This window comes from Leiobunum rupestre, chromosome 1 (genome assembly GCF_980474605.1).
Source record: "Leiobunum rupestre chromosome 1, qqLeiRupe1.1.hap1, whole genome shotgun sequence".
In the NCBI taxonomy this organism is placed as follows: Eukaryota; Metazoa; Arthropoda; class Arachnida; order Opiliones; family Sclerosomatidae; genus Leiobunum; species Leiobunum rupestre.
The window spans coordinates 10,389,253-10,409,204 of NC_143384.1; positions in this window are offsets into that span (position 1 = coordinate 10,389,253).

The window sequence follows — 19,952 nt, forward strand, 5'->3', positions numbered from 1 at the left end:
AATTGCTTTAATTATTTGGGTATTTGATTGAAAACTATCTTTTTAATAGTTTGGCATAATTTTATTTCCGGTTGTGTAATTACTTCGTGTGACCCTACGCAAGGGAGAAATACTTGAATTTCGCAGCTGTTAAAAAAAACCCTTTTGACTAATATGGAGAAGACGACCTATCTCCGAGTTGTTACGACCTACGGCTTTTTTTTCGATCTTCGTACGGGTGTTTGCATGGGGTCAGTCGCGATTGAGTTTTAGCAGAAGAAAGATGTTAAAACTCTAAAATGTTTCGTATTTTTCTTCATATAAAATGGATAATAAATGTATAATCTGTGACGAGTTATTAAATAGTAGAAAAACTACATTAACTACGAGCGGATTACCAACCCTCGTCAGTGCAAGTTTAAGAAGGAAAGACGGGCTGCATGAAAAACTCCAAAATCTGTCCGAGGTTCGGTTACATGACAACTGCAGAAATGAATATACTCGTGACGATAATATTAAAAAACTAGACGAGGCCAGTACGTCTACTGAAAATGAGGAAACACATTTAATATCGAAGACCTCAACTTTTGACTTTAAACAATATTGCTTGGTATGTGGTGAAGATGTATCTAGATCAGTTCGAAAACCATTGGGAAATAAAGGAAAAGTACATTTGGTTGAAACTTTTCAAATAAAAACAACTCTAGAAAATCTTACAGCAATTCGAAGTGATGAATGGTTAAGAGCAGTGAAATTACGATTGTATAGCGCCATAGATTGGAAAGCTTATACTCGATACTATGCCCACAATAGATGAAAGTCTAAAGGAAAATATCAAGCGTGAACACACGGAGTAAATGTTTAATGTAATAACTACTGAGGAGATGCAGGAGTGTTATGAAGTACGAAAAATATCTTCAATTTTTGAGACTCTGAAAAAAAACATAAGCAAGACAAGTTGAACAGCTAAATTATGGGTATTATATTTTGAGCTTGTTGAAGTAATGCGCTTGTTTATTAGAGCCGAGCGGAGTGGACATTGGTCTTTACACTTATACTGTGTTAAAAAAATGTTGCCTTATTTACAAGCTTCGGGACATTTAGCATACGCCAAATTCACTCACCTATACCCACAGCAAATTTCTGAGCTTGAAAACTCAATGTCGTTGGAAGAGTTTAAAAATTTCACTAAAAATGTTTATTTTACCGTTAGTCGCTCAAATAAATATTGGTCCGGAATCTGGTCTGACATCACTATCGAACAAGTTTTGACGCGATCTATGAAGGCGGTGGGTGGGCTAACATGCGGACGTGGTTTAACTGAAAGTACAATTGCTAGATTGGTGTTAACAACTCCAGTATGTGCCCTTATAAGTAAGGCCATAGAAGATTATTGTGACGTCACTGCAGCTACATCTAAACAACACGTTGCAGTTAGAAACTCTAGACAAGCACGTGACGTCAAAGACTCGTCAAAACTTTATAGATGGTTAAGAGACCACTCGCCATTTAAGATAGAGGCTTCCCTGGTGTCTCTTACTTCAGGTTTAATCGCAGATACTACAATAAATAGTGATTCAGCTTTAGAAGTAGATAGTGAATCCATAAAGCGCATGGTAGGAAGGACGTTTTTTGAAGTGAAGCTACGAAGAAATGACAAAGTAAAACCATTAGCAGCGATGAAAAATTCCGTTCGATTTGACGAAGACGAGGTAATTGTAAACCCACAGCAACTTTTTGGTAGAATTGCCCGTGCCTTACAACGTGGAGCAAATTTAGAGGCATATCTTCAATTTGAGCTGTCACCAATCGCCCCGTCACTCTTTGACGAAATTTCATTTAGGAAAACCAACAAAGCTACTCTAGCCAACATACTAGAAGAAAATAGCTCATCAAACCCATCGAACTTGGATTTCAATCATTTAGTCGTAGATGGTGGGTTTCTTTTTCACCGAATAGTGTGGCCTCGTCCATGCACTTACGGTGAAGTTAGAATTTGTTATAACACATTATGATTTTTGGTGGATACAACGAAACACTAACGACAAAAGGTGAGGAACAACGTAGGAGATATTCTAAAATTATGGCTACCGACATGAAAATAGAGGACAATATTCAAGTGTCGACATCTCAAGAAACATTCCTGAAAAATCCTCGAAACAAGCAGTCTTTTATTGAGAACTTGTTAATCAAGTTCCAGGAACACGGATTCGCAGTAAAGCAAGCGAAAACAGATGCCGATACCCTTATTGTTAACACTACAGTTGAATTAGCGCTTGAAGAAATTCACGAAAATATAGCGCTGGTCGGAGAAGACACTGACTTACTGGTTTTGCTAATTGCGCTTTCTTGTCCCACGTTTACAAGTAATATTTATTTCGTAAAGCCAAAACACGAAAATAAATCCGATAAAATTATTAATATAAAAGACGTTCAAGAGACATTAGGTGATATGACTCAGATTTTACCGTTCCTTCACGCTATGACTGGCTGCGACACAACATCAGCACTTGATCGACAAGGAAAGAAAAAGGCATTTAATATTTTAAAGAAGAACGAAGAACATCGGCAAGCCGTAAAAATATTTTGCTTGCCTAGCTCAACCCATGACGAAGTATCTAGAGTCGGTGAAAGGTTTTTGTTGAGACTTTATGGAGCAAATAAAACGGATTCATTGGATGGATAACGGTTCCACGCATTTACAAAAGTTACCGCTGGGTCTTCTATAAGCTCAAATTTTGAGCTAGCATCACTACCACCAAATAGCGCAGCTGCGAAACAACACTCATACCGTGCGTGTCTTTCAGCAAGTTCAAACTTGGCTAGGTAACGGCCTCAACGCAACAGATTGGGGTTGGAAATAAACAGGTGGGTAGTGAACTTCGTCCCATCATAACCACTCTTGAACCAGCACCGGCCGAGATTCTTCAGATGATATCTTGTAAATGCAAAGACGTCTGCGATTTGAAATGTGAATGCCGAAAGATTGGTCTAATCTGTTCCTCAATTTGTTGGCGATGCAAGGGAATATCTTGTACCAATGTAACGTAGAAATTTCGATACGGAACTTTTAGACGAGGATGCTGATGAATAGATATTTTTCATAATATCTTTAAAAAATAGTTTGTGCTCGATATGTAGGATTTATTTTAAAACGTTTTCTAGAATCTTTACTAGACAATATGAAAGTAGATTGTTCCAAAAATATTTCTTAAATTAATAAAACCAAAGTTGATGTAACATTTATTTTTCCCGCCATTATATAAAATGGAGGAAACTATGTCATGTTTCAAGAATAAAAATTCTACCTAAGACATGCTTATAACGTTATATTATACTTATAACGTCGGTAATTACCAAATTTGTGAAATTGGTCTTAGCTTCCGGCGCATAATATGACTAAATACCTAAGAACATAAAAGATGCGATATATTCATGTAACTTGGATAAGCCATACGAGAGATATTGAATTTTTACTGAATTTTGGCCGCCATTTTCTAAGATGGCGGAAATAACACCAATGGGAGAACACCGGAGACCACACCACGTGAAAAAGCGCCCCAAAATCTATCAAGTAGGAAACTTTCAGCTTTGTGTTAATTTGTTGTGCGTCGCAGATGTTTTTAGCGCCTAAATCGTTGATCCTAACATTTAACTCTTTTGGGATCGCTTAAATTTGGAGCTACTCTCAATTTCAATTTGTGATATTTTAAATGCTTAAAAACCGCTCAAAATTAAAGGAGCGCTCATAAAATTAGTCCGGGCCATGCAGACGAGTTGCAAGGGTAGGGGGGAGGTTGAAAATTTAAAATTTATGAAAAAAAAAACACTAAAAGGCTGGTAATAGGGGTGCAAATCCGCTCCAAGGGATAGAAAAGGTAGTGGGAAACAACAACATTTCTAATCCGCTTCTAGGGGTCGATGGGGGAGGGGCGGCAATAAGGAAAATCTATAACAATGGTGTAGAGTTTCGAGGGAGTCGTGTAATTGAAAAGAACCAGCGACTATTGCTTCAACACTTGGGGAAAATGCTTATCGCCGCCCCTGTTTAAACCAGACAGTCTCGGAAACCATGTTTAAAGCCAGTTAGGTTCTAAACTTAATGTACTAAATATAGACCTCAGTATCTTTCCTGAATTGTTTTAGAAATGTAAAACGTCTTTCTGTAAGACCGACGATAAATATCCAAAACCCTAGCACGAAGTCATTGCATGACGGTGTAGTTTTTCCTACACTCTAATTTCCTAAAAAAACGCACATTGAAGGGTTGAAATGTCAGCATAGGCATACTGTGCATTCTCTAGTACTAGGCCTATATGTGGGTAAATTATGACCACTCGAAAAAACTAAAACGCGACCCTAAGTTGTAAGTTTTTCCGTGTGGAATTTGTAAGTAAATTATCAAATAAGACTAATAAAATCATTCAATTTAATGAAATATAAATTATTTAAAATATTATGCATTGTTATAATACATTCTAAATAAATTAGATCAAACAATTAAACCTTTCCGCTAATATTCCATATCATATATAAATAATCTTCCGTCGCGTACCCTACTTCGTCGTAAAATGTATTTTTCCACAATACACAATGTTGACAGATTGAAACTTGAAACTGGTAAACCTAGGCTGAGTAGTAGTACTACTACAAAGTAGTCTACAAAAGAATCTGTACAAAGTAGCAAACGGGAAATGTTGCTCCTGGGGCCTGTTATATGTTATTCTCCCTAGAGGGCGCTACAGTATAGGGACTGGGGAGTAGGTGCATGAGAGAAAGTGAGCTCACTTACTGAAACGTGCTACAAGCTACAGGTCATCCTAAACAATAAAGTAATATTTTATCTAAAGCCATCGCTGTTAATTTCTCAAATATAACATGGTGATAGTGGTAAGAAAATCTTTACTGTTTTAGATGTTCAAAGTGCTTTTTGGCATATTGAGCTTACGGATCAGAGTTCTCGTTTGTGCACTTTTTCCACGCCTTATGGCCGGTTCCGCTATTTGCGGTACCCAAACGGCCTTGCCACTGGGTCTGAGATCTGCCAACAGACCCTAAGGCAGTTATTTCCGGAGAACGAATTTCCAGATGTCCACATTTCGACCGATGACTTCTTATTGGCTTCTGAAGAAATGAACTCTCACGTGCTACTATTCCATCGTGTTTTGCAGCGTGCTCACGATGTTGGCCTTTGCTTTGGACGTAAAAAGATGTCCCTGGCCACTGATCGTGCCAAATATGTCGCCCATGTTATCACGGCTGCTGGTGTTGAGGTTAACCCAGACCGAGTCTCTGCCATATGCTCTTTACCACCACCGAAAGACAAAGCCGCTCTACAAAGCTTCCTGGGCATGATTAATTATATCACACGTTTTATTCCAGGCGTGAATGTCGATACCAGCCCGCTTCGTAGCCTGCTCAAAAAAGACACCTTATTCCAATGGGAGCCTGATCACCAGGCACATTATGACTCGCTCAAACAGCTTGCATCATCCACTCCAGTTCTGGCTTTCTTCGACCCCCAACGGACAATCACACTCTCTGTAGATTCCTCTCAGTATGGTATTGGCGCAACATTGCTGCAAGGTGGTCAACCGGTGGAATTCGCTTCTACTACATTGACACCAGCACAATCCCGATATGCCCAAATTGAAAAGGAACTGTTAGCAATTGTCTATGCTTGCGAACATTTCCACTTTTATATCGCCGGATGCAAAATCAGAGTGGAAACCGATCATAACCCTCTTCTAGGTGTGATTAAAAAACCGATTCACCTACTATCACCCCGACTACAACGCCTACTAATGAGGCTATTCCGCTATCAAATTGACCTAGTCTATGTACCAGGTAACAAACTTTATATTGCTGACATGTTATCACGGGCCCCACAGCCACATATGACGATCGACACTGATCTTTTAGATGGCCCCTACACCGCGGTATATTCCCTGTCCACACTTCCAGTGGATAAACAAGAGCTGTATCGCCAGGCGACCGTTCAAGATCAGACACTCCAAACTATCATTCAGTATGGCCAATGTGGCTGGCCACGATCTGTAAAACAATTATATCCGGACTTGAAACCTTATTGGCCTCACCAAGACGAATTACACTTTCAAGATGGCTTATTATACCGGGGTTCTCGTCTTGTCGTTCCACGAGCTTTACAACCTGCAGCTCTTAAGACCATACACGGATCCCATCAAGGGGTAAGCTCTTGCTTGGCTAAAGCCAAACTTCACTTATTTTGGCCAGGGATCACAGAGCATATCACACAGTTTATTTTGGCCTGTGACGTGTGTTCTAATAGAGCAAGAGCCAACTTTCCAATGCCGTTGCACCCCCATCCAGTACCACAACTACCGTGGGAAACAACCGGAACTGACTTGTTCCATGTGAAATCCCAGAACTTTATCCTTCTCGTGGATTACTACTCGAAATTCGTTGAGGCACGGGAACTCAATAACACGACTACTAACAGTGTAACGAACTTCTTAGCTCCACATTTTGCACGCCACGGCCCTCCACAACGGCTTATCTCCGACAACGGGCCACCCTTTAATTCATCTGGATTCAAAGCATTCCTTGAACAGTGGGGTGTTACACATGTAACCTCCTCACCCTATTATCCTCAATCTAATGGTCTGACTGAACGCACAATTCAGACAATAAAATATTCACTGGTCAAAGCCCAACAAGATGGTAAGGATTTATCATTTGTCTTGATGGAGTACCGATCAACGCCTAAAGGGCCCCTTCCATCACCGGCAGAAATGTGCATGGGTAGGCGCATACGAACACCAATCACGACCACAAGAGATACGTTACAACCTCATTTCCCTACAACCCAAGAGCGGCAAACGTTACAACAACAACAAGATATCATGGTCGATAGGGCAAATCGAAGAAACCCACCAACATTATTGCCGTTCCAAGTTGGACAACGGGTCCGCTACCTTCAAGATCATAGGAACTGGTTACTTGCCACAGTTGTCTCCGTGGGCCCAGAGCCCCGATCCTATCACATTCTCACAGATACCAATCAAGTACTCAGACGCACTCGACTACATCTGAAAGCGGTGACAAATTTTGATCCACACAATTCCGCGACTCAAAGTCTTCTTGCTCAAGCCAACATTGGGCCTCCTCGGGCTGACACTTCGCCAATGAAACAGCCTCCACGTACGGCAACCACCAATATCGGGCGCCCGTATCTACGAACGAATGAACATGTTGCCACGGTTGCTCATAAACATCAATCTCCTTCAACTCCACATCCGCCAGTGCTTCCTCAACATACCAACAGCCCACCACCATTAGTAGTGCGGCCACCCACTACTCAATCTTCGCTCCATGTTCATGAGCGGCCGCAAGGTTCTCCGAATAGCAATACTCTACCACAAAATAACATGCGCAACTATACTCCCACCACAGTATCCGGTAATTCGCCATGCACTCCAATTCACAACACCCTTTCGGAACCATTCCCTGCTCGATCGTCCACTATTTTACTGTGCAATAGTGGTTTTTATTCATTTCTTTAAAATCTTTAAAAAAAAATGCGAATCATTAAATAATAGCCAGATTCAAATAATGGTTACATTTATGGAAAGAACTAAAAATGACGTTTCAGAACAAGTATGAAGCTGTGAAGTTTCGTTTCCTTAAGAATCGCTGAGATATGTTTAGTCACGTTCTATAATTTGAAAAAAAACACATTGATAAGTTACTTTAAACATTGTTTAAAGGTAGTCCGGAAAGGCCTTTGTTGATATCAAAGACTCAATAGAAAATAGCGAATTTTTATTAGATAGCAATGCTGCATTACTGTGGTCCTTCCTCCTCTACCTCATCTCTCACCGTCGCTAATAGCTCTACCGTTACGTTAACGAGCGCTACTAACTTCACGTCATGGGTCAATTTTGCATCGTCTGTTTCAGCTTCAATACCTACCTCGTCAACTAAACTAAAGGTTAGACATTTTTAACCTAACACATCCCACCTTCAATCGTAAATGTCGGGAGCTATAACGTTCAAAGAATCGCATCAGAAGACCTCATTATCTGAGGGCTTTCTCCATCTCGGTTCCTGCAGATCAAATAACTGACTCGGCGCGAATTTCGGGAACAATTCAAGTAAATTTTAAAGACGCTAGCGGGTCCCAGCAACTAATTGCTAGTGGTTTGGATTTTCATGGGGATCATATAGATATACTCCCTATCATCGTGGTGCCGAAACGAATCACTGTTTCAAACGTCCCGCCGTTCTTCTTAGACTCGGACTTAAAAACAGTCATGTCTGATTTTGGTCAAGTTCAAGGCAGTATTGAGAGACTATACGCCTCCGTTGACCCTGCGTTATTCGGCTCTGTAAAGAGTTTCCGCCGCGTAGTTTCAATTCAATTCGCCACGGAAACAGATTGCGACAGTCTACCAGCTTCAGTTGATTGCTTCCTGGGGTCAAAAATACTTACCTTTTAGCTTAATAATCTTTTCAAAGGTCATCTTTGTAAAGAAATTGGTCATCAACAGCACGACTGTCCTAACGTATCCGCAACTATCCCGTTGCCCTCGACTACCAATACGGAAACCACACCCAAAAAGACAAATGACCCTCTACCTGGGCCTAATTGCTCAACCGAAGACCCTAACGCTACGGGTCCTGACTCTTTTGAACCGATGGATCATCTCAGCGGGCAAGAATCTTCCAACAACGTTTTCTTGAAGCCCAAAAAAGGTAGGAACAGAAAAAGGCAATCGTTTACCACGGCCAATGAGTCTCAAATTGAACAGCCTCCTAAGATTTCCTCCAAGAGAGCTCCACCGATATCGGCTGACAAATACAGCTACGTCTCTTTAAAAAACACCTGGAAGGATGCCGATGGGTGTTTTACCCCCGTAGTGGATTATTCGACCCTCGTCGCTTTTATGGACGGAGCCTTAGCTTGGTCAGCGCTGGATAAGCGTTGCCTCATTTAAGACATTGTCAAAGACAGTGATTCAGCCTCTGCGCTAGCTCGTCAAGTACGCGTATTGGCATTTACTGAAACTAACATCGCGTCTATTACTGACTCGAAAGCACATTATCGCACCCGCACTAGATACACATATATCGTGAAAGAAATTCGTCGTCTTTACTCATTTCCATACGGTACGGATTTTGATTCAGACACTCACGCCAATTCGCAGGCGTAATACAACCCAAATGTGTATATTTTTGTGTGTATTTAGGGCACTCTATTTTATTGTATTAACTGTAAACGTGTATACATGTACAGCTCCATTTACTATGTTAAGTTTGTTAACTGTAAATATACGCGGCATGGGCACCGCGATCAATTGCGTCCGCGCCTTTGATTATGTAAACCGCTTCCGTCCAGAAATCGTTTGTCTTCAAGAGACCAACGTTTCGCCGGCTTTCTCTCGCTCCTTTATATGGACCCAGTGGTCCTATCGTCTCATACACGCGTTCCCAACACAATCTTACGGCTCTGGCGTAGCTATCGGTCTTTGGCCTCGACTAATGTGACAGCTGGACCATAGCGAAACCCTCGAGAGCCATTGCGTGTACGTCCGTCTCCGTGAGTCCAAGCCTGATACGACAGTCTCCGTGAAACACCTTTTCGCGATACATGTTCCACCGAAAGACGACGATAAAGCGATCGCCATTTTCGATTTCGTCTCACGTCAGCTTCGTAACGCGAGTGACGACGACCATATCTATGTTTGTACCCTCAACCCCGCACTTGACCGTCACAATTGTATCGACCGGAGGAAATAGGTCGCTGAAGCGCTCCAGAATCTCGTCGCCGCCCTTGATCTTTCCGACGGCAATCGGTCCATTAATCCGACTCTGCAAGCGTTCACCTGGCGTTCTAAAATTCACGATAAAGAAGAAGTGTCACGACCGCGTTTACGTGTCTGCCAACACTGGCTTACGGAGCGCGCGACATGCTCCAACTTAGTTTTCCAGCCATGACAGCGTGCTCTGTGATTTCTTCACGTCGTCTTCCGTGCCTCGACGTGCTCCGTACTGGAGATTTCAAATCTCGTTACTACAGGACCCAAGTTTTCAACCGAAAATGCGTGAAAAACTTACACAGATCGCTAGTGAAAAACCGGAAAGCATCTCTTACGGTCTCTGGTGGTTTGACACCGTAAAACCACAGATCAAATAATTTTGCGTGACTTACTGGCACGCTCTCATCACTCGAAATAATTCGAGAATGACACATATCGAACACTTAATCGCCAATTCCCCTACCGACTCTCAATTACGTCAACTGTACATCACCGAATTACGGGAACTACAGCTAAGTAGAGCGCGGGCTCCCCTATTCATAGCGAGGTCCGAGCATTTCACTGCAATTGACACCCCATCCAAAGCTTTCTTTAACCTCGAGAAAAATGCTTTCTCGGACAACACCATCCATGGCCTCTACGGTCCTGGTTGCCAGTTGTTCACGGAGCCTTCCGAAGTTCGTTACATCGCGTCGGACTTCTCTGAAAAACTCTATTGCAGCGACTCTTCTCTCAAGCCTTCGAACTCTGATGAAAAGATTCTGTTCACGGACCTGCCCACCATTTACTTTAGCTGCAGAACTGGATTCGGATTTCTCTAGCGAAGAGTCAACCTCCGCAGCTAAGTCTCTTTCGCGTGGAAAATCCCCTGGTCGGGACGAACTCCCGATAGAATTTTATTTAACCTTCTGGAATATCCTTCTACCAATTATTTTACGCGTCTTCCGCGACATTCTGACCGAGCCATCCCTAATGAGTCGAAACTACGAATCTCTCGTAAGTCTCATCCCTAAATCCGGAGACCGCCTAGATATAAAAAACTGATGTCCCATCTCCCTTACTAATTGTGATTATAAACTTTTTGCCAAACTACTGGCTACCCGTTTGGGCTCGGTAGTTGGTTCTCTCGTTCATCCCAGTCAAACCTACTCTCTAAAGGGAAGGTCAATCTTCCAAACTCTCGCCGTCTTGCGGGATCTCATTTTTCTCGCGAATAAGAATTATGAGAATCTCGCGATAGTAAATATCGATCTCGAGAAAGCTTTTGATCGTGTCGATCACGCTTTTCTTTTCCGTGTCCTGAATCGTTTTGGTTTCACAGAGAGTTTTTTGACCAAAATACTCACTCTTTACTTCGACACATTTTTTCGACTTCGAATAAATAATTCCTTAACTTACCCAATATCCTTTAGTCGTGAAATTCGTCAGAGCTGCCCATTGTCGGGTCTCCTTTTCGTCCTGGCCCTTGAACCTCTCCTTTGCCTTTTGCGAAAGCGACTCGATATACGCAAAGGCGCGTCATACCCGCCTGGTGAACGGGTCTTTCGCTGACTACCTCAACGCTTTTTTGAGGTCGAACGCGGATTTCCCGATCCTCGAATCTTCCCTCGATCTGTATTGTCGAGTTTCGGGGGCCCTGGTAAATTTCCGTAAATCTTTTTCCTGTGGTGTGGTGCTTGGCGCCACGAAACAGATCAGTCCCTTGGAATGCCGTGGAATTTGGACGGTGTTTTCTTAGGAAACACTCCCAATTTTGAGTTGCAAAATTGGCCTGATCTCTTGACTAGACTTCAACGCGTACTTGGTCGGTGGTATCGTCTTCGACAACTTTGCTCGGCCTACGGCCGTGTTCTTTTAATTAACCAACTAGCTTCCTCTATCATTTGGCATAGAATCAAGTTTCTTAATCCGCCGAAGGATTTCGTTTCCGACGTCCAGAGATCTTTGACTCAGTTCTTCTGGGACGGATTTAACTGGATTTCAGAGCGGAAACTTACTTTTGACAAACGGTGCGGTGGTCTCTGTTTCGTCCATGTGGAAACCAAGATCAAAGCCTTCCGCTTAGTTCTGTCTGCTGACCTCATAAACGCAAACGGTGACCAGCTTCCTCAGGTCATAACTGCTAAGACCGTTCTAAATGGATTTCTCCCCGCCTTAAACACTATTCCTGAGTTTTTCTTATCTAGCCTTCCTTCGGGTGGTCTGAATTGCTCTGGCACGATCTACGCCTCTGCTCTACTCACGTGGGCCGAGGTGCCGATCGTGCTACAGAAGGATGACCTCTTGCCGGACGCAGTTGAGGATCTATGGCTCTTTGACAACCGCTTCATCGTAGACCCCATAATCGTTTCTTTTCCGCAAATCGCTGTCGCGTGCGTGATTTCCTTGATCCCCTCTCCCCCAATTGGCTACCCTTAAAGGAGCTTCTACAATCTGGCCATCATTATCGTTTCATTATCCGCGCCCATCAGAACATCGTCAGCGCCATAATTCTAGCTTTCCCTAATTTCTTTAACTCTAACGGCCGCACTCCTACGATCCGACCACTCTCCTCATTTAGCTTTAGCTTGCGAGCCTCCACCTACTTCGGGATTAAATATCTTAAATTAACTGATTTTACCTTAACAAGATAAAGGCGATTTTTCGGCTTTTTAGGCTTCGTAGGTTTTGTAAGTTTTTAATTTAATTTCGTAAGTTTTAATTTCTGAATTTTCTGGCCCTCTCGCTATGCTTTACTTCAATTCGTCGTTTCACATCAAAATTAATAACTCGCTCAATCCATCTGTTAAATTTAATCGTGGCATCCGCCAATTCTGTCCGCTATCTGGTGCTCTATTCTCGATCGCTATTGAACCTCTCATTTGCTTTCTTGATCTTAAACTCGCTCGCTCTAACGAACTGGTTCATCACAGGAGGCTAACTAACGTCATGTACGCCGATGATTAAACCGCTCTTCTCCGTGAGGACGCGGAATTTCCAATCCTAAGAACGTGTCTCGATACATTTTGCGCCTTTTCCGGAGCGCGCGTCAACAATTTAAAAACCGTTGGCCTTTGGTGCGGAACGTGGCGTGGCCGCGTTGACTCCCCACTAGGATTTTGTTGGTCGTCTGACGGTCACAAGTCAGACTGTAGTCTCTAAAAATTGGAGTGACCTTGGAGAGAGCTTTCTTCGTGTTCTCGCGCGATGGCGTCCAATAAAACCTCATTGCTCGTTATATGGTCGTGTCAACATCGCCAATCAGTTGGCTGCCAGTGTATTATGGCATAAACTGAAAATTTTGAACCCTTCCACTGATTTTGTAGCTCGGTGCCAAAAAGCCCTCGAAGCGTTCGTTTAGGACAAGGTTCATTGGGTAAGAAACGAATACTGTCTTCACCCTAAACAAGTTGGAGGTCTTGGACTGGTTTCCATTGCAGAAAAGATTCGTAGCTTTCGCGTAGCGAATGTTGCGAACCTTCTAGAAACTCACCCCTCCCAACCTAATCATGTAACCGCTTCAGCTTTCATTCACGGATTATCTCATTCCGTTACAACTCATTTTCCCACTAATAAGCCTCGTCTTACCAATTCGACTCTTTATCCGAAACTTTCTGCAATCTTGATTTTAAACTTTCTCTTATAAATTCGAGCGTGAATGTTTTGTCAAACATCCCTCTTTTCGATAACCCCGCCATCACTGACTCTGATAAGACCCCTTTTTTGGGCTTACTCTTTAACCGGTTTATCCGTGATGGAGTGTTTTCCGTCATGGATCTTCTTGACTCCGACTCTCTTTGGTGCGTCGGATTCCAAATTAAGTTTCATCGCCCGAATCAGTATCCCGCTTAACAGTTAAATCTTTTAAATCTTTACTGGACATTTTTGATAATTTCGGAGTTCGAGATAACTTTATTTTTGGGGAATCTCGTTCTCTCACTATCGTTCTAAATTTACCTGGTTCTTGTCACACGTCCCTCTTTCTAGCTGGTATTGGTTTATCTCAACTCGCCTACTCCCACCTCATTCGAACAACGACTAATTTTCCAAATCCAATTTGCACTTCAGACCTTTCCATCGCGACCCACTCAAAATTCTGGAGAATAAACACTATCAGTCCTCTTTCGGCCCGTCATGAAAACGCTACACAATGGCGTTTACTTCATGACGCTCTTCCCGTTCCAACACGACTGCACCATTACGACCCAGACACTTATCCAACGCACGACTGTCCCTCCTGCCCATCTGTAGGGAACGTCGTGCATATGTACTACTCTTGCCCGATTGTCACGACCCTCCTGATCGACGTTCAAATACTTCTCTCAAAATTGTTAGGCCATACCCACAGTTCCCATAATTATTGGTTTTTAGTTCCTAATTTTCACTCCATCACGCTTGCAACCTGGCCTACGTTCTACTTAAAGATACCCTGTATCGTAACGGTCTGCGAGACGGGTACGCCAACTACTTTTCCCGTCCTCTGCCTGAGATTAAAAATCTTAGTGCTCGGAATTGTTTATTCATTATCTACAAAATTTCCGATTTATTTTACAAAAGTTGGTAAAAAGAATAAAATTTTAACTTATTTAATTATGTTTTTTACGCAACCAAGCATTTATTTGAATTAAAATGGTATATATTTAAATAATTGTTTGTTTTGTTTAAATAATAGGCTTATCCACTTTCGATTATTTAAACATTTTACAATTATTATTCAAATATTGGTTATTTAAATAAATATTATTTATATATCGCCGAACTTATTTTATCCATGGATAAAAGTTAATCGAACGCCGAGCTCTAAAAAATCTTATATTTAATAATTTTCGTTGTAGATTCATCTCCCGAATGAAATTAGCCTACACTTTTGCCCAGAAACATGATAAAACGCAAGAATTTAACTCTTACTGTCGTGTAAATTTGAATGAATTAAAAAAAATTATGTTGTTATTTGGGGGGGGGGGGGGAAAGTTACTCTTGTATATAGTTACTCGTTTACTTTTGATTTGTTCTTGTAGTCTCAAATTCCAATTTTATTATTTATTCATTTCACAGGCATATTTTGTATTCATAAACTATTAATTTAAGTGTTGTATCGATTTTATCGCTAAAGCAAAGACATGTTTTTGTTCATTAATAATATCTTGTAAAACTGACTATGTTTTGGCTATAATAATAAAACCTTTTTGTACTCTCTCTCTTTTCTTCGATATTCACTCCCCCTACATTCTTCGGTATCTGACTTTCAACCAAAGTAATGTGTTAAAGACAATCAACTCTCTGCTCTCCCGAAAGTGCCATGCGACCAAAAAGTGGTACCTCTTGCGGACACGTGTCACCGGGCGCCACCAATTCCTAATACCGGCTAACAACTACTAGCGAAACGCCTCTCACAGGCTTCTTCGCCTATCGTCAACCGTAGAATTAAGATCTTAACATAAAATTATTTCACGTGACATCCCCGAAGAACAAAGCCAGAGAGTTGGTCCATTTTGAGTCAGAGTATCTCAGTGTTACTGAGTGGAACTTAAAAAAAGAGTCTGGAGACGATTAATCCCTTTTTAATTCAAAATGGTAGAGATTGAGAACAAAGAGTTCTGACCGAGTATCAAACCGAGTTAGTAAAAGTTAAATTAAAAAAGGATTGAAAAAAGCAAAGTAGATTGCGAGTTTCGCGAAGATCAGCCAATAGGGCTTCTAAAGATCATCTGTATGAGTCAAACTGCTTTAAGTTTCTCATATGAGATATATTTCTGATGAACAACCTGCTTAACCTTGCTCCCTGCCTCCTTTTTTTATCTGACCTACGGCTATTTGTTTTTTTATCTGGTGTCGGTAGCCGAAGCGACAATAGATAAGTACCGTGGTTGCTAATCTGAGTCTGCAAATCGTCCGAATTTTCCGAATCTGTTCCGGCTTGGTAATTAGAAAAATTTAAACATCTTTATTTTTCCCTTTTAACAGAACCTTAATTGTGCCATAATGTTATTTGAGCCATTCCAACTAAAGTGTTGGGTTAATTGCTGACATTAAAAAATAGTTATATTAATTGCAGACTGTGAACTAGTGGCCATACTTTTAGAAAATTACTACGTCTTACATAAAACGAAACTAAGATTATACATAGCTATATTAACTTTAGTAGACGTCAATCAAACTTCAAACATCTGATTATATGTTTTTTTTTGTCTTAAATTTGTGTGTACGACAAAAACATTGGCTTAGTTCTACCAAGTCAATGTAAAGCCACACTTAAATAGTATATATGCAGTTATCGAGAATTAAAAAAACAATTTAAAAAAAAGATAACTGGATTTTTACTCTTACGGCAGTACGAGTTATCTGCGAAAGGTTTCGGATTAAAAATAATCCAGTTTATCTGTGAAAGCAGTGTGTCAGAATTTATAGCCTGGTGTACCTAGTAACAGAGACCATACCACCGGAGGCCTATCATCATAGTGCCCTACGAAAGCGTCCACTTAGCCCGGACAGGCGACAAATCCAGCAAGGGTAGTAGTACCCTACTACTGATGGTCGCGCCTTTGACACAAGCCACTCAACCCAGCAGAAGGTGCAGCAATGGGTGGACCAATCCCCACTTCGCACACAGCAGTGGGATTAAGAGTGGATGCTGTAGCAACTCCAGCTGACACCCTACCTACACAGGTAAGGAGTCAAACCCTTTGGAGAGAGGTCCTAAAGGTTAACGACGAGCACACAGCAGTCCAAGTAACCCGGCACAGCCGGCACCGGAGTTCCCTGTGTTGTTGCAAAAGGCCGGGAAACAGAACCGCCGTGCCCGCATATGGAGGCCCGCCGCCCCACAGCAGGCTACCCAATCCGCCGAGGCGGCCAGTTTGCACGGACCCTCTCCGTTAGCCTGAGCCGAAGCTCAGTATCCAGCACAAACCTGACCAAAGTCGGAGGTGGAGATAGGACCATTTGATCGAAGCTAACATCTCCCAGTGCGCCACCGCCCTTATGGGTTCCAAGAGCCGGACTCGGACTCCCCGGTAAAGCCACCAGTTATTGCACAATCCGACCCATTTAGGGCCTATCTGTGAAAGCAACAGAGAACAGTTAGAAGCCCTATTATCGAACATTGTGGTATGAACGGGAGTCAGATGGAGCCAGTCTTTATCCCTGTGATTGAGCGAACAGACTGTATTCAAAGACTAATGAAGGTTTCACAAGGACATCCCGCGCGTGGTAGCACGTACCCCCTTTCTTCCTTTCACTCTGTACTGAGGTAGTTCCTGGGGCGAACGACCGCGCGCTTAGCGTATTTGTGGCAAAACGGCGATCACGTGGGTTATTTTTTATTTATTTTAAAATTGTCATCTGCTATTTATTTACGGCTAGGCATTTCAAAATTCAAAAGTATCTTCCCTGCTTACATTAGAGTAGATATTTCATTAAATAGTTTAAAAATCTTTGGAAAACATTACGATTTTAAGAGGTAAGCTTAAAATGATAGTTGTTATATAAATTTATTTATTTAAGATTCATCATTTTATATAATTTTGACCTTTTGACAATATTTTGCTTAGCATATTCCAGTTAAGTTCTTGGAAATTAAAGGATTCCTGAACGTGATATCTGCAACAGACATATGCGAGACCCAAGAATATACAGATTTATATTATCCTGTATAACATGATTGTGCAGCGTTGTTAATATTACGAAGGCATTCTTTGAAGTATTCTTTCGCATCTGGCTTAAATTTTGGTTGCTGAAAAATTATATGAAAAAATGTTTTAATAACTTGAAATGAGGTTTACTGCCTTCTTCGTTCTCGGTGTTTTACCCCCGAAGTTAAAATTTAAATTTTACAATACAATATCAGTCTTGAGACATTCTTTGATCAGGAACCAATGTTACAGGTTCATTCTCATCAACTGATGATAATAATGACATTGAATCTGAAACAATTGATATGTTAATAACTTAGAGATATTTTATTTAAAAACTTGGTACATACCATTAAATAGACTTTCAAAGTCATCCTCAATGGTAATCATTATTAAAATCTCACTACTGTTTACCATCACAACCACGTGTTTTTTGGGATAAATGAAAAGCACATGCTACTAGATTTAAGTCCCTAAAGTGTATATGGTGTATGTTTCGCTGTTCACTAGTCTTTGGTTCGCACCAGCATTTTGGTATACGTGGCGCCATCCCGCGCTGAGACATTTCATGGTTTTAAATTCGCGCGCGAAATGTCCTTGTGAAACCTTCCTTAGTCTATGCTTGGACCCCCGATCATTTGTTTATTTACTTCTTTAACGTGTAATCATACCCCTAGACATTCTTATACCCGGAATAACGTTTAACGACCAAAACGAGAATCATTCTTGTTTTTGTTGACGCCAGGGAAACCCTAGAGCCGAAGTTAAATAACTAATAATTAAATACACTTATAGTAGAAGTGTAAAAAATTATCGTCACAAAGGTCAAAAAGTTGAGATAGTCGTCAGCAAACACATATCTCTTTATGGGCAGAAGCCTGTCAAGAGCGGCAATGGCAATGTTCATTTTCTATGGACTAGAAGCGCCAACGTGATCGCAAGAAATACGTCCGATGAAACGGTTTGCTGATGGATAACAACAGCACTATTCGTCTCTCTAGAATTCAGACCCCATTAACGCACCAAACATTTGTTCGAAAGATACGACTTTATTCGAGACCGATATAAGACTGGGCAAGATCAAGTTGCAGACATTTCAAAAAAATATTTCTGTTCAGTCAAGTACAAAGATGCGAACTATAATGGAATGGTCAAGAAGAGCGATAACGCTTTATAAATAATTTAGTAAAATATAGTTTAATGGAAAAGGTTCGGAAAAAATTAAAATATTTTAAAGGCTTTTTTTCTTTCTTGATCTAACAAGTGGTACTTGATAAAGTCTATAAACACTTTATAAACACGCGAAGTTTTGAGATTTAATAACTTGTTTTCGTAACAATCGTTGACTACAGTTTTTCATTTAAAAAGGTCAACTAAATGATAATTCAGTAGTTTTTAAGTTAATTATTTTATAAAAAAAAACGCTGGGCCTTTGTCAATTGACGATATTTGACGTAATGTACTGAATATAAAAAATCCGCCTCAACCCACGCAACAGACAAAACGGAATAGGGGTGCGTATAATTGATCTGACCGTAAGATAAGAACGAGAAAAGAACGCGTGATCATATTGTGGCGGTAGTTAAAAAAGGATTGATTATAGATATGACTTGTTTCAGAGCCAAATTGTGAAAGCCGGTGGTTTTCTCAAATAGCACACTCTCAGAAAAAAAGGTTTAGTGTTATTCCCTTTGGGTGGCTATAATTTTTTCCCCAAATCCAGTCCTTTTCAGGGGTTTTTAAGTGGTGATTCAACACCAATTTTATGCCTTTGCACAACTTTTAAAAAATGTATTTAAACATTTCAATGCCCTTGTTTATTCCTTTTAATGAACTTTTTTATTCCCTTTAAGGAAAGTATCTATTCCTTTTAACGTAATTGTGTATTACCTTCAAAGAACGTAATAGTTAACTAGTCCTTTTGAAGAACTTGTTAATACCGTTTAAGCTACATAACTATTCCCATTAAAAACCTTATTTACACCATTTAAAGAACGTAACTATCCCCTTTAAAACCCTTGTGTAAACCCTTTAAAGGCCGTGTGTATTCCCTTTAAAGGCCGTGTGTATTCCCTTTAAAGATCTCGAGTAAACCATTTAAAGAACATAACTATACCGTTGAAAGGCCTTATTTATTCCCTTTAAAGACCGTGTGTATTCCCTTTAAAGATCTCGAGTAAACCATTTAAAGAACATAACTATACCGTTTAAAGGCCATATTTATTCCCTTTAAAGGCCGTGTGTATTCCCTTTAAAGAACATAACTATACTGTTTAAATGGCTTATTTCTTCCCTTTAACCACCATGTGTATTCCCTTTAAAGGTCTCGAGTAAAGCATGTAAAGAACATAACTATACCGTTTAAAGGCCTTATTTATTCCCTTTAAAGAACATAACTATACTGTTTAAATGCCTTATTTATTCCCTTTAACAACCATGTGTATTCCCTTTAAAGGTCTCGAGTAAACCATGTAAAGAACATAACTATACCGTTTAAAGGCCTTATTTTTTCCCTTTAAAGGCCTTGTGTATACCATTTAGAGGCCGCGTGCATTCCCTTTAC